Source organism: Rhinolophus sinicus, chromosome 10, assembly GCF_057876585.1.
Source record: "Rhinolophus sinicus isolate RSI-liver-muscle chromosome 10, RSI-T2T, whole genome shotgun sequence".
Classification (NCBI taxonomy): Eukaryota; Metazoa; Chordata; class Mammalia; order Chiroptera; family Rhinolophidae; genus Rhinolophus; species Rhinolophus sinicus.
In genome coordinates this window covers 15,471,291-15,485,858 of record NC_142510.1, presented here as the reverse complement: position 1 = coordinate 15,485,858, position 14,568 = coordinate 15,471,291, and the positions used below count along the sequence as shown (strand labels likewise).

The following is a 14,568-nucleotide window of genomic DNA, read 5'->3' as shown; positions in this document are numbered from 1 at the left end:
ACAGCACCTCCGGCAGACCGCAGCAGAAAAGGGATTTCGGGAAAGGATGCTGGGGTGCCACTTCCACTTGCCAGGAAAGAGGTCTGTGTAGACTCCTGGCTCCCTTTCCCAGACACAGAGGGTTGGAATAGCGTCCCCTCAAAATCATGTCTACCAGGAACCTGAAAAGGTGATTATTCAAAAACAGTCTTTGCAGATGTAATCAGTCAAGGTCATACTGGATTTGGTGACCCCTAAACGCCATGGCAGGTGTCCTTAGAAGAGGAGAGAAGGCAGAGAGGGGAAGACCATGTGAAGATGGAGGCAGAGAGTTGAGTGACGAGTCTACAGGCTCAAGGACGCCAAGGATTGCCGGGGCCACCAGAAGCTGAGAGAAGCATGGAACAGATTCTTTCCCAGAGCCTCTGGAAAGAACCAAGGTGCTGACACCTTGATTTCAGATTTCTGGCCTCCAGTACCATGAGAAAATAAACTTCTGTTCTTTTAAGCCCCTCCTGCCCCCCAGTTTGTGGTACTTTGTTATGGCAGCCTCAGGAATACACCAGTCTAACGTTGGAGAGAGCCCAGGGGTGAAAGGAGGTATCAGATGGAGACCGGGAGGATTCCCCGTTGATAGGCAGGGGACAGGAGGCCTGGTGTTGAGGGGAGACGGCTCTCGGCACCAAGGATGCTCGAACAGGGAGAGAATGGGACAGAGGTCTGAGCTCCCTGTTTTCTCTGCCATATCAACCAGTTGGGACATGAAGTCTCGCGAGACTGTGTGTATATGTCAAAAAACTCATTGCATCATACACTTAAAATCGGTGAACGTTATCAAATTATACCTGAGTAAAGCTGCCTTTTTTAAAACAGAGAGAGACTTTAAAGTTACTGAAATAAAGCACGCACGATGTTGGTGCATGTGATAGGCAGAAATCAAAGATCGCAACCATCAGAAAGGAAAAATTAAAATCATAGTTGGTGTCAAAGGTTGGGAGAATGTAGAGAAATGGGAACTCTTTTTGTTCTGAAGGGACTCGTTGGTGTCCTGGGGCTGCCATAACAAACTGCCAAGCTTGGTGGATGAAAACAACAGAATGTATTTATTTTCTCTCGTTTTTTAATTGGAGTGACAGCCACGTCCCTGTACTCTCTGCCTCCACATTTGCAATGCCTGCGTCCCCTCTGTGTGTCTCTCATAAAGACACATGTGGTTGCATTTAGGGCCCCCCCATAATCTAGGAGAAGCACCTCCTCTCAAGATCCTTAAGCACATCGTGCTGGAGGTGATGACATGGACAGAACTTTGGGGGCCACCATTCAACCCCTAGAGTGGGGTGGGTACAAACTTGTACATCCATCCCGTCTGGAATCATTTAGCCATACTGAGTGAAATTAGGTGGTTTGCACCCCTGGGCAAATAGCCCAGAGAAGATTCTTACACGGAGAATAAGATCACAGATCATCAAAAGGGGAGCATCCTAGAGAAGAGCAGGCAACAAATTAGAAGTTCCCTCAGCAACGTAGCTAGCTACGCAGGAATCCCATTGAGACGAGGGATGCCCGGAACCAGAATCCCGGACTCCAGGAGGATCAAAGCAGACACGTGGGGCAGGGCCCCAGGGGAGGCCTGAGGGGAGGATGTCCGGCCCCAGCGAGTATTACAGCGGAGTTCCACCAGGGGGCGCAGCAAAGAAAAGTGAGCGCATTTAACATCACGTGGGAACAGAAATTCCACCCGCCAGTTCCTCTGGGTCTCAATTCACTTCCCCGGAGACAGGCAAGGCTGAGCTAGGAAAAGACCCATCCTCTCAGCCAATGGTCCTGTTGTCTGTCCACCAAGTCTCCCTCCCACTCTGGACAGCCCTGCAAGCTGCCCCAGCATTCCAACGCCTTCCTAACCCCAGGGTAGAAGGAATAGTGGAATGCTACAGGCCAAGCGTGCAGATGTGACCATCAGTATAGTTCACTCCTACGGGTGTGCAAAAGTGAAACTTTGTCTTATAACCGAAATCCTTTTTTCCCCTCTCAATTGCCTGGTCTGAGTCAGCCAACTCAGCGCAGACATTTTCAGTCAACCCGGGAGGGGTGGCCCATTATTCATTCTTTCCATACATAGTACTGAGCAATCACCATACACCAGGCACTGTTCTAGGCACCGGGAATACGCAGTGAGCAAATAGACAAATATCTCTGCCCTCCTGGAGTGTGACTAGTCTAGTGGGGGAGAATAAAACCTAAACAAGATTAGCAAGAGGGCACAGCAGGGAACAGGTTTCTTAACCTCAGTTACCTGTGCCTCTGGGCGTTTTACATTCCAAAACTGCCTGCACCAAATGAGCATGCGCCACACACACACACACACACACACACACACACATGCGCCACACACACACACACACACACACACACACACACACACACACACACACACCCCTGCACACAAAAGTAAGTAGTTCCTCTGTAGCCGCGAAAGCCCGTCTAGGAAGCTCGAGTTTAAAAGTTGGAAATGGGTGGAGTTTACAGCGCCTGTCAATCGCCCCTGGGAGTCGGCCGCCCAGCCCCTACCTGCACGGCGGCCGGTATTAGGGCACCTGGCCCCCCTGCAGCCCTGCCTTGGCCACACCCCTCCGGCAAGGAGCGCTTGGGCTCCACGATGACCTGGAGTAGGTGCAAGCCCATCTCGTTAAGCATCTCAACAGGCACGGTCGTAGCGCGGAGGTCAGCGTCACATCTCCGTTTGAAGAGGTCAGCAAACGGAGGTCAAGGCGCAGAGGAGGTCAGCGCACAGAGGTCAGAGGGCGGAAGTCATGGTGCGCAGGAAATCAGGGCTCCGAGGAGGTCAGGACGAGGAGGGGATCATGCGCAGTAAAGGTCAAGGCCGGGAGGTAGGCGCCCCGCTGTCCTGGCGGAAGCTTGTTCCCACTGTCCAACACTCCCAGCCCTTGCAGGCGCGGCTCCGGGCTCAGGTCCCGGTGCGCTCCGGTGGGTCCCCACTGACAGTGCCGAGCCCAGCCCAGAGGCCACTGCACTTTCCTACCCGCAGTCCCTCGCCGTCCATTTCCCACAAAACATCAGCCATCCCGGGAGCTCTTCCAGGGCAGGGCCGTGTCTCCGGTTCATCCCTGGGACCCGGGAACAAGGGAGGAAGGGGGCCGAGCGCGGAGTGGGCACTCAGTTTGCACCCCCAAACGTGTACAGAAAACTGCGCCTTCACGGCGTCCCACCCACAGACACAGCCACCAGAGGGCGGCAGAGAGCAGAGGCTGCGGCTCCTACGGGCTCCTGACCCCGAGCTCGCAGACCGTCCACCCCGGGTCCTGGCTCCACGTTTTCTCTTTAAATTAAATGTGTTCACATGTTTCATTAAGACCCGGAATCAAAACAGAAACCGTAAAGTACTACCAGAAATAGAAAGCCCCAGTCTCTTGTCATAAATAGAAATGCAACACAAACGTTACAACAGTGCAAAGAGTCTGCTGCCACATTCTGACTCTGCCCTGCGGTCAGTAAAAGGTTGAGTGAGGTGTTAGGGACCCAGAGAGGAGAGAGAGCCTGAGCCTCCGTTGTTCCCAGCGGGAACTCCCCATCCACTCTGGAGTTCTTGTGGTGGGGAAAACGAAATAGCAGCCCCTGGAAATGCCCCTCCTCCCCTCCCGCTCAGTCTGCAGGTGAGAGGCGGCAGTACAACCGAGGCAGAACCGCGAAGATAGCGCCACGCTCGGACGTCAGAGACGAGGGTGGAGGTCCTCGTCCCAGCCTACTGATTTCACCGACACAGTCCCTGAAAACACCACGTGGAGCCGGTGCACGTTGGTCGCTTCAGCCATCGATGCTGTGGTGGCATCTTCACTGGGACAGATCCACACAGCCTCAGCCACGTGGACAGTGACTCCTGGTCTGGCGACTGTTTTCTCCAATCCCCCTCAGAACAGAGGATCAAAGCAGTTTTCAGTCCCCTGGGAAGGACACCAGCAAGCACCCACGGTCTTGCCCGGGATCACCTCGCCATCCTGCAGAGGGCCTGCGTGTGGAGGACGTCACCTCATTGGACTGAAAGAGGAAGTCTCTGGTAAGACACCCACCTGCCGCGGGCATGATTCATGGACGAAGTTCTTGGGGTGCAGTGCTTGGGGATGGCTGAGACATCCCTTGCGAGGTACAGGACACGTTATATGTCGCACTGCCTGCCAGTGAAAAAGAGACACAGTACTTAGTGGCAACTTTGGGGTTGGGAGGCAGTGTATACGCTAGGGCACCCACTTATCATCTGCCAATTTTGAGTGGAACCCAGAACAAAAAGGGGATCTGTAGCAGTCTCCCCATGGCAGGCCACCATGGGTGCCATTTCATCGGCAGCCCCCATGGTAGGCAGCCTATGGGCTGCACCTGTAAGAGGACAGTTGACAGACAGGCCTGCGTGTTCTGAGGTGTTCAGATGGTGTCTTACTGTGCGTGGGCCACCATAACAAACGCCACAGACATTTATTTCTCATGGTTCTGGAGGCTGGAAGTCTGAGATCGGGATGGCAGCATGGTGTGGTCTTGGTGAAGGTCTCATCCTGGCTCATAGATGGCCATCTTCTCGCTGTGTGTTCACAGGGTGGAGAGAGAGAGAGGCAGTCATTTCTCTTCCTCTTCTTATAAGGCCGCTAATCCTAGTGGATGAGGGCCCCACCCTTATCTCATTTGATTTCAGTCACCTCCTTAAAGCCCCATCTCCAAGCACAGTGACCCTAGGGGTAAAGGCGTCCACATACAGACTTCGGGGGCACAATTCAGTCGAGAGCAGATGATGTGAGAACCCAGACCCCTGGCCACACACCCTGATTGATCTCAGAATCTGGGCACTGCCCTTCTCCTGGGGCAGGCTAATGCCTCCAGGGGCAGCAGGGTTAGGATCTGAGGTTGCTCCCGAACCTGGGAGGGAGGGGGCCTCCTGTAGGGTGTCCTATCCTCTGCCTTGCTCTTTGCTCCCCAAACTCTCTTGCTCACACACCCACCCCACAAGACCAGCACTGAGAAGCTCACCAAGAAGCATGACGGGGATGGGTACCCCACACCACCACCCCCAGGCCCTGTCCAGTCTCCCCACACCCACAGTCTCAGTCTCACCGTGGGCAGGCCTCAGTTTCCCCATCTGTTTATCCTTAGCCAACCAGCTGTTCAGGTTTTGGTGTTTTTCTCCTTGTTGGTATTGGTGCATCTTCATTTAGTAAGATCACTTCCCTCTTCGTGGGTCATTTGTTGATAATGTTTTTCTCTCCCCATTTAGGAAAAAAAAAAAAACAACACGGGTTTTTTTCAATGCATTGCACCTACTCACTTTCTCATCAGCATTTAAACACACGTCAAATTGCTGGGATTTAAAAACAAAACAACACAACATGCTCCCTTGACGGGTGCCTTCCCCAGCCTCCTGTCTGCCCTGCTCCCCTTTTAAAGCCAGACAGCTCTGATCCCCCAGCTGTTCCATGGCTTCTCTCCTGCCCACCCCTCACCCTGCAGCCCGGCCCCTGCCCCATTGCACAGGGCAGGTCATCTGCTAAAGTCACCAGCCACCACTGCATGACAGCTCGTGCTCCCTCACAGCCCCTGTGTGGTGGTGACTTGCCATCCTGGCTGCCCATAGCTGAGGGGGTTCCCAAGGAGGCGAGATTTCAAGGCATTATTATTATTACTGTAAAATACATAAAACATTTGCCATTGTAACCATTTTAAAGTGAACGGTTCAGTGGCACTTAACACATTCCCAGTGTTGTGCAAGCACCACCGCTCTCAAGTTCCAGAACATTTTCATGCCCCCAAAGGAAACCCTGTGCTCATGAAACCACCACTCCCCATCCCCTCCCCCAGCTCCTGGTATCCACTGGTCTGCTTTCCATCTCTGTGGATTTGCCTGTTCTGGACATTTCCTGAATGGAATCCCACAGTACATGGCCTTTTGGGTCTGGCTTCTCTCACTCAGCATGCTCTCCAGGACCACCCACGTGGCGGCGTGTGTCATGTCTGCCTTCCTTTTTATAACCAACTAATAGTCCATTGTGTGGACAGACCACAGTTTGTTAATGACATGCCCGTTGACGGCCCCGCGGTTACCACCTTGAGGGAACAGTAATCCCATGAACATTTGTACACACATTTTTGCGGGTGTGCCTGGCTTCCATTCCTTTGAGTCGCTACCTAAGAGTGGAATTGCTGGGTTACATGGGAGGGGCCTTTCAATGTTAAAACCAAACTGGGAGGAGTCAGCCACCCTCCATGTTGCCTGCCCTCCCAGCGGCCATCACTCCACTACTCTCTTCTCCTCGGGGCTGCTCACTTCTCTCCTGCCCCATATCCACTCCTCTGTTGGCCACGTGTGGGAGCCACTCACCACCACCGATGGGTGCTGGTGTCCTCGGGTCTACTCTACACAGGCCTTCCTGCCCTCCGTGTCACCCCTCCTGGGTGGGTTCCTCCATCCTGGGGCTTCAGATACACCTGGACAGCAAGGATGCCCTGGTCTGCGCCTGAATGGGGTGTCTCATGGCACCCGGAACCCAAGGTGCCCACACTGGGCTCCCCCACCCCAGTTCCACAGGCCTGCAGATACCCCGGGATCCCCTGCAGGACCTCCAACTCCCAGCCACCTCAAGGCCAGGTTTCACCCTGATTTCTCCTTCTCTCTGACGCCACAAGTCTAAGTCCTAGATATCCTTCCACCCACCCACCTCTCTCCTCTTCCCTGTCCAGGCCACCCATCCCCCGTCCCCAGTTCTGTCAAGTCAGCTGATCTCCATGTTGGTCCTGACCTCTCCCAACAGTTGTGCACACTCTGTGATCTAACCAGAATACAAATCCACCCAAGTTACTAAAACCCTGCTCACCTCCCGGACACACACACACACGGGATAACATTTGGGTTCCTTGCTGGACCCCCTTTCCTGTCCTTCCACCCTGGCCATTCTGAGTCACTCTCCAGCTTCTCCCGCTCTGACTGCATCCCTTGCCGTCATCCTGTGGAAAACTCCTCCCTAGCCTCCCAGCACCTGCCCCCAGGATGGCTGCCCAAGCTGTGTGTCGAGGCCTTTCCTCCACCCTGGTGTGACAAGCTCCCTTTTGCTCAGCTCTCTCCCCACTGGACTGTCGGCTCAGGGGGTGGCAGGGATGGGTTCTCACTTGTGACCCCTTATACCCCAGTTCCAAGCTGGGCACATAACATGAACACACATTGAGTGATCAGCAGTTGTCTCAAGAGGAACAGAGAGTAAATATGACATTGGAGGCCCCCCAGCAGTTTGAGCTCATTACCTAGAGAAGGCACACTGGAGGTGAATCAGCATCACACAGCCTGCCAGGGAGGGAGCTGGCGGGCAAGGCCAGGGAAGTGGCAAACGTGGCTGTCAGCCGCTGGGAGAGGCCCCTGGTGGACAGGGCCCCAGGTACCAGGGAAGATGGTGGGGCTGGCTCTGCAGCAGGGGTGACTCCAACGTGGCTGAGCTGCCCTCCCTGCCTCAGCGCTCTGGGCAGGGTGTCTGGCCCCCCCGAGACTGTCCCCCTCTTCAGGCCACCTCTTCAGGCAGCCGGGGACCTAGACCTGGCTCGGCTGCAAGGACACACACCCTGGACCTTGAGCATCACCAGAAACCAGAGTCCAGGATGTGGAGACAGAGCACCCACCAGGAAACTGGAAGGGGACATGTCATGATGGCCTTGCAGCATGTTGGTGTTTAAGCACATCATTCAGAGTGGGGACATGGAGGACATGTATCCACAGATGTTTCTCAGGGGTTCAAGCAGCCTGCATTAAATAACATTAAATTACAGAGTGAAGGAAGCATTCCCATTTCTTATAAAATCCTTCCGGTTAAAAACAGAGGAAGGCTCCACTTTGGGCCAAGGGGGTTACTTTATCACCTCTCCAAGTCTTGGAGAAAAAGCCCACCAGGCGTGAATCTTGGCTGGTAACACTATCCAGGTACAAACCAGCAGCATGGTGGGGTTTGCACCATGTTTCTATGGGTGCAACCTATAGGGTCTATCCCTATCCCGTTGTGATGGACAGTCTCCTTTTAACACACGCTTATTTACCCGGATGACTGAGCAAACAATCGCTAGGTCAGCTGGCATTAGGGCTGCTTGGGCGGTGTCACAATGGGGCGGTGAGGCCTGGGGTCGAACCTGCCTTGCCCGCCGCTGTTGCAGCCGCGGTGGGAGCTGCAGTATCTTTGCTGCCACCTGGTGGCCGAGGGTTCCTGGGCCCAGAGCGCTGATTCCACATCGGAGTAACCGGAGCCAAGTAGGCTCTTTTTTCTGCATTCTTCCACTTGGCATATTTTGAACACCTTCCCAACCTGGGCACAGGTTGGAAGGGAGGCAGATCCCTAAACAAATGGCTGTAGCACAAGCTGGGAGGGCTTCCAGGGCCTACGGGAGGGGGTGGGATTTAGAGCAAGTGGGAGGGAGCCACCTGGCTACAGTGTTGGGGGAGGGGAAGGGAATGGCGCGGGTACAGGCACTGAGGCAGGAAGGGGCCTGCTGGAGCAGCAGGCAGGCCAGTGTGGAGGAACGATCTGACTGCTGGCGCCCAAGGGCTTTGGGTTTAGTCTCTTCATTTGAGGCTGAGCTGGCTGCAATGGGGGACAGAGAAGAGGGGATTTGACTCACCGTGGTGGGCCAGGACAGGCTCTGACAGTGGCTCTGAGGTCCTCAAAATGCCTCGTTTAGACGTGGGGGGCTGAGTCTGAGGGGCCGTCAGAGGAGATGCTGGACCAAAGCTGAGGCTGAACCGAGGGCTCTGGAAATGCCACCGTGGACGTATGCACCTTCAGGTACTCCAAGGTGTGCCCAGAGTTCTCTCTCTCTCTCTCTCTCTCTCTCTCTCTCTCTCTCTCTCTTTCTCTCTCTCTCTCTCTCAGTAGCAAACATATCAAACATGTCCTCCCATCTTAAAATAAAATAAAAACAAACAATCCCTTTCTTGGCCCCGTGCTCAATAAACGGAATGAATGAATGAATGAATGAATGAATGAATGCATGCATGCATGCATGACCAGGTGGGAAGGAATGTGGCCAGAGAAGGCAGGCCACCACCCCATGCATCCTGCTGCATGGCCCCTTCTCTCTGTTTCAGGGGGGTTGGGGGCCAAACTGTTGGTGCCAGATTCTTTCTGCACAGTAGTGAGGGGGACATCCTAGCTCCACCAGGAGGTCCCTTCATTCTCTACTTTTAGTGGAAATGCTCAGATATTTCTAGTCCCGGTGGCTCAGCTATCTGCTAGCCAAGTTGGAGCAAAAATGGAGACTGCCTTCTTATAGATCCCGCCATCAGTAGCAGCTGGGAGGGACACACAGCAGGGGGTCTGCCACCATCAGGTTCTGAGTGTGCCAACTAGTCACAGCCTCTCTCTTTGGTGACTGTGGTGATTTGGCAGTGATGGCATCCAATGACCATCTTCCTTCTTATGGGTCATGGAGAAGCAATCAAACCCATGGTCGTGACACAGGCAGACAGAGCTGGTCCCAGACTTTGCTCCTTCCTCTGTTCTAATGTAGGAACCACCCAGTTGGGATGGAGCAAGCTCAGGACCACTGACCAGGTTCATACATGCATGGATGGGGGACATGACACCTTCACGCGGCCTCAGCATCCCAGCTTGGGACCACTAGAAGGCGCTCCTGTGTCCTGTGGGGCCAGGCCAGGGTCAAGGAGTCAGGCAGAGATCTGAGGGGTTCCCCAGCCCTTTGGGGTCAGAGGGTTCCCTTGGGGAGCTTGGAAAGGGAGCCCCCTGGGAGGGGGGCTGGGCACACCTGGAGGTACCTGTCTCCATGCTCTGAAGGTGCACATGCCCATGGGGGCATTTCCAGAACCCTCCGTTTAGCCTCAGTTTCGGTCCAGCATCTTCCCCGACGCCCCCACAGCCAAGTCACTGCTACATAGGAATATTGTGTGAAAGGCTCTACCTAGCTAGTCTGGGCTACAGGGCAGGAAGAACCCCAGAGCCTCGGCACAGCGGGAGCAGAAGAAGGAAGCAGAGGGCCCCAAGGCTGGGATGGAGGAGATGGAGGTTGTGGGGAGGGGATGGTGCCCCCCCTTGCAATCCGCATGCACCCCCCCCCCAGAGTGGAATGCGGGACTCCTCATCCTCCAAGGACAGTTCCCAAACTCAGGGAGACAGGTCCAGCCCCTCACGGGCTCCCATGGTCCTCCAGCCTTCTCTCCTTCCAGACTTTTCCACAGCAGCTGCACCATTTCACATAACCAATGCACAAGGCTTCCAATTTCTCCACATTCTTGCCAACAATCATTTTCCATTTCCTATAGTAACTATCCATTGGGTGTGAGGTGGTATCTCCTGGTGGTTTTGATTTGCATTTCCCTAATGATTAGTGGTTTTAAGCATCTTTTCATGTGCTTTTTGGCCATTTGTGTATCTTCTTGGAGAAATGTCTATTTAGAGCTTTTCCCCATATTTGAATTTTGTTGTTGTTGTTGAATTGAAAGGGTTCTTTATATATTGTAGCTATTAACCTCCCTTATCAGGTATGTAATTTGCAAATATTTTCTCCCATTCTGTTCATTGCCTTTTTGCTAATATGAGTCCTTTGATGAATAAAAGTTTTTAATTTTGATGAAGTCCAACTTGTTGCGACCTGCACAACACAAGCCGTGGGAAGGCGAGGGAGGCGGCGAGGGTTAAACTATAATAAAGAGACAGAGACTCATATGCAGTTAAATCACAGAGGACCAAGGGACTCGCAGCCTCAAGAGACTGGAGCCCCGAATCGGGTCACTGGCAGCATTTATTGATTACAAACAATGAATATCACATGATTAGAGGCAGGGTCTGTGAAACTCTTACACCACATCAGAAAAATGATTTCAATACCCAATTATTTGTCCCAAAGCAGCGGAAGCATATCGTCCCATGATGACTAAGGTGCGGTATGCACCACCCTGGGAGACAGTCTCTCTCGGTGAAACTGTCCCATGAGCTGAGCAGAAAGAGCTAGATCTTATCGCTCTAATGGGCCTCTCTCACAATAAGGTGAGAGGGAGTAGCAGAGGCAAGCAGCAGCTTCCCACAAGAACAAGAAGGAGGGACAAGGCTCTGTTTTATTATTTCTTATAGCAGCTCATTGGGGTCTCAACGGGGTCTCGTCTGGCTTGAGTTGTCCCTCCGGTGAGGAATCTTACTCGTCGTTGACCGCAGACCCTTCTCTTGAAGACCAAATGGAGAGACTCAGGATATTATAAACTCAATCCCAGAGAGGCACAATCCCACAACTTCTTCTTTCCTTAGGGAAAGGTTGGGGGGGACAAACGGCTAGGCTGCTGTGTGACCACACCAACTTGTTTCTTTAGCTGCCTGTGCTTTTGGTGTCATAGCCAAGAAATTATTGCCAAATCCAGAGTCATGAAGATTTTCCCGTTTTCTTTTCTAAGAGTTTTATAGTTTTGGCTCTCATGTTTAGGCCTTTGAGTTAGTTTTGTATGTGGTGTGAGGTAGGAGTCCAACTTCGTTCTTGTAGATCTTTCTTTGTAAGCAGCCCCTGAACAGTGGACCCTGCACACAAACCGTGCCCACAGCTCGGCCCCCTGGCAAGCACCCAGGGGACAGGGTCCTGCCCCTACTCTAGGCAGCTCCCAATTACATTTTCCACTCCCTCCCCACCAGGTGGGCACAGGACCTGGTACAATCAGCTTGAATCCTTCCCCCGTTTTATATTCACTGATTCTGCCAAAGCCTTCTGTAAACCTGTTTTTCCTTTGTACCCAGGGAGCTGGACCCAATCAAATCCCCCCTCCCACCGGAAGTGCTTCACTTTGGACACACAGCAAACTTAACAGCACATTGGCAATGTCATTCGAGGTCTGGTCCCCACTGCCTGTTCCGACCCCACCCCATACTACCATCCCCCTGCTCACCCTGCCCTAGCCTTGGCCTTTCCTCACCCCACCTCCAGGTCCTGACCCCAAGGCTCTTCCCCCAGCCCTCCCAACAGCTGATGTTGCTCTTCCTTCCTTGGTTTCAAGGTCACCTCCTCAGAGACCTCCCTGAGCACCCTGTCTAAACCAGGTACATTAGTTAGTTAGTAGTGTGTAACAAATTACCACAAACTTAGCAGCTTTAAACAAAGCACATTTATTATCACAGGTTCTGTGCATCAGAAGCCCAGGCTTAGTGGGGTCCTCTGCTCCGGGTCTCCAAAGTCTGGGGTCGCATTCTCCAGTCCTCATCTGAGGCTGAGGGACCTCCTGCGCACTCACTGGTTGTGGGATTCTTCGGCTCTTTGTTATTGAAGGCCCAAGGTCCCTGCTTCCTTGCTGGCTGGCTGGCTGTTGGCAGAGAGCCATTCTCAGGTCCTGGATGCTGCCCCAGTACCCTGCCATGTGGCCCCGTCTACGATGTAGCAATGTGCTTCTTCAAGGCCAGTCAGTGCTGGATAAATGCTTGTGAACTGACTGATGAATGCATGGCCCAGGGGCCGTCCTGAGAACGTGGGTGCCAGGATGCAGATCCGAGGTAGCTTCCCTGCCCTCCTCCACCCCACCCTCCTGCTACATGCTTCCTTCTCCATCGACCAGTCCCAACATTCTCCTTCCTGCATGAGGGCCTTTGGGCCTCACACCCCTTTGCACCAGGATGGAAGTTCTCTCTGCTGGAGGAGTCAGCAGCCAGGGTTGAGGGGCTATGTCTCCACCATGTCCAGTTCCACACACAAACATGGAACCCAGGACCCTGAGTCTCCTGCTCCACAACCTTCCATGGCTCCCCATGGCCCACAGAATCAGGCCCAGGCCCTTCACAACACCCCACATCCAGACCACCAGCTGTGCCCTCCCTCTGCCCCCTCCCTCGCTGTGTTGAGCCCTCTTGGGCTCCTGGTCCTTCTCTGGACTCCAGCAATGGCCACGACCTTTTATTGGCCATTTGTGGCGTGCCTTCCCCAAGCAGCCTTGTGCAAACAAACCTCCTGGCACCCGAATGAGAAAGATAGCATTGGCACCTAAGGCCCATGCACCTCAGCAGGAAGCTGGTTTCTTCCAGTGTAGCTCAGCTGAGATGTGCGGTAGGCCTCGCTGGGGCACTTATTATATAACGCACACTTCCAGGACCACTCAGAGCTGGCAAACCAGGGCTGGGGAACCAGAGAAAGGGTGTCGCAGACAAGCCCCTTGATGATTCTGGCACCCTGAGGTTGAGAACTATAGCTGCCTAGGTGAAGGGGGCAGCGTCCCCAGGCCTGGCTGATACTGAATCATTGTGGGGACCCAGGAGTCAGCAGCCTCTTTGGAATTCAGAGTCTGGGAGGGATTTGGATGCTCACATTCTGCTCAATGGCGCGGGGCCCTCTGGCCTTTGTCACCTGGGACCCCAGTCACTATAGCCACGCCTTCGCTCTGGGCCACTGCTGACCAGGAGGTATCCTAGGCAGACCCCCAACCCAGCCAAGCAGAGCCACCACACCCAGGAGACCCCCAGCCTCATTTTACTGCCCCAGAGTAACAGGACGGCTAGGAGCACATGGAATTCATCCACTCAAAGCACTGGGCCAGATGTGGGACATAGGACACCGGACCTATGGTCCCGCCCCTGGGGAAGCCAACAGTCTCTGAGCACAAGGCCAAAAGAGGCACTTGGGGGTGTGGGGGGAGGGACGGAGAAGGGAGATGGAGGGAGGGCAAGAAGCAAAAAAGGGAGGGAAAGGAGTAAATGCAAATTGCCGGGGCTGTCCAGCACCCCCCGCTGCGCGGCTAGGCTCAGGCGCCCTCCACACCCATCGCTGCCTGATCCCTAAGCGCCCACGGGCGGAACGGGCTGACCTTGGGAAGCGCCCTCTCCCCACCCAGAGCTGGGGTTTGGGCAGTGAGGCTGGCCCTGGGAATTGGCCCGACGGTGAGATACTCAGTGAGGCCAGGAAGGACCAGCGTTCACACAAGGGCTGGGGGTGGACCCCAGACCCTGACTGCAGGAGCCGGGCAGGGGTCCCAGCCCGCACCTCGGCCTCCCGCTCGCAGCCCCTGCGCCCCTCCCCCTCGGCCAGCCCCTGGGTTAGGGAGCGTCCGCACTTCTCCTCCCGTCGGTCGGGCAGGCTCTCCGTCGTTTGTATGGGGTCAGCTCATTGGTCCAATTCGATGGACGCCCCGCCCAGCGCCCCGAACCGGCCAATTGTAAGGGGTTTCACAGAGCGCAGTACTCGGAGGATCGTCACTGTGCTGCGACGCTTCTGGGGATCCTTAGGCCTCAGTGGTCTTTGTCCCCCGGCCCCGGGTCTTAGCCCCAAGGAGACCAACGGGACCCGTGCCCAGAAAGGTGCCCACGAGGCATCTAGGGCGCCCTTGGAGATCTCGGCCTCCTCTTTCTCCTGCTGCTCGCCGGCGTGTCCTCGAGTTGACGCGCGCGTCGCGAAGGGGAGTTTGTAGACGTTCCCTGACATCGGGGACGCGGCTCCTTTAAGGGCCCAGGTGTCCAGAGCGCCGCCTGACTGGAAAATCGCCCCCGGGCCGGACTCCCAGGGCGAGCCCGGGGCCGTGGGCGCGCAGCAGCGGGTCGCGGGCGGCGGGCGGCGAACGGCAGCATGGGCTGCGCTGGGCGCGAAGCG

At 54.7% G+C, this 14,568-nt stretch overlaps 1 long non-coding RNA gene across 1 annotated transcript; it reads left to right on the top strand.

The window, feature by feature from the left end:
* The first annotated feature begins 2,731 nt into the window (after positions 1-2,731).
* On the top strand, positions 2,732-4,051 carry LOC141569459 (uncharacterized). Its single transcript, XR_012493135.2, has 2 exons — positions 2,732-2,867; positions 3,644-4,051. It is a non-coding gene; the product is annotated as an uncharacterized LOC141569459 (long non-coding RNA).
* The last annotated feature ends 10,517 nt before the right edge of the window (positions 4,052-14,568 follow it).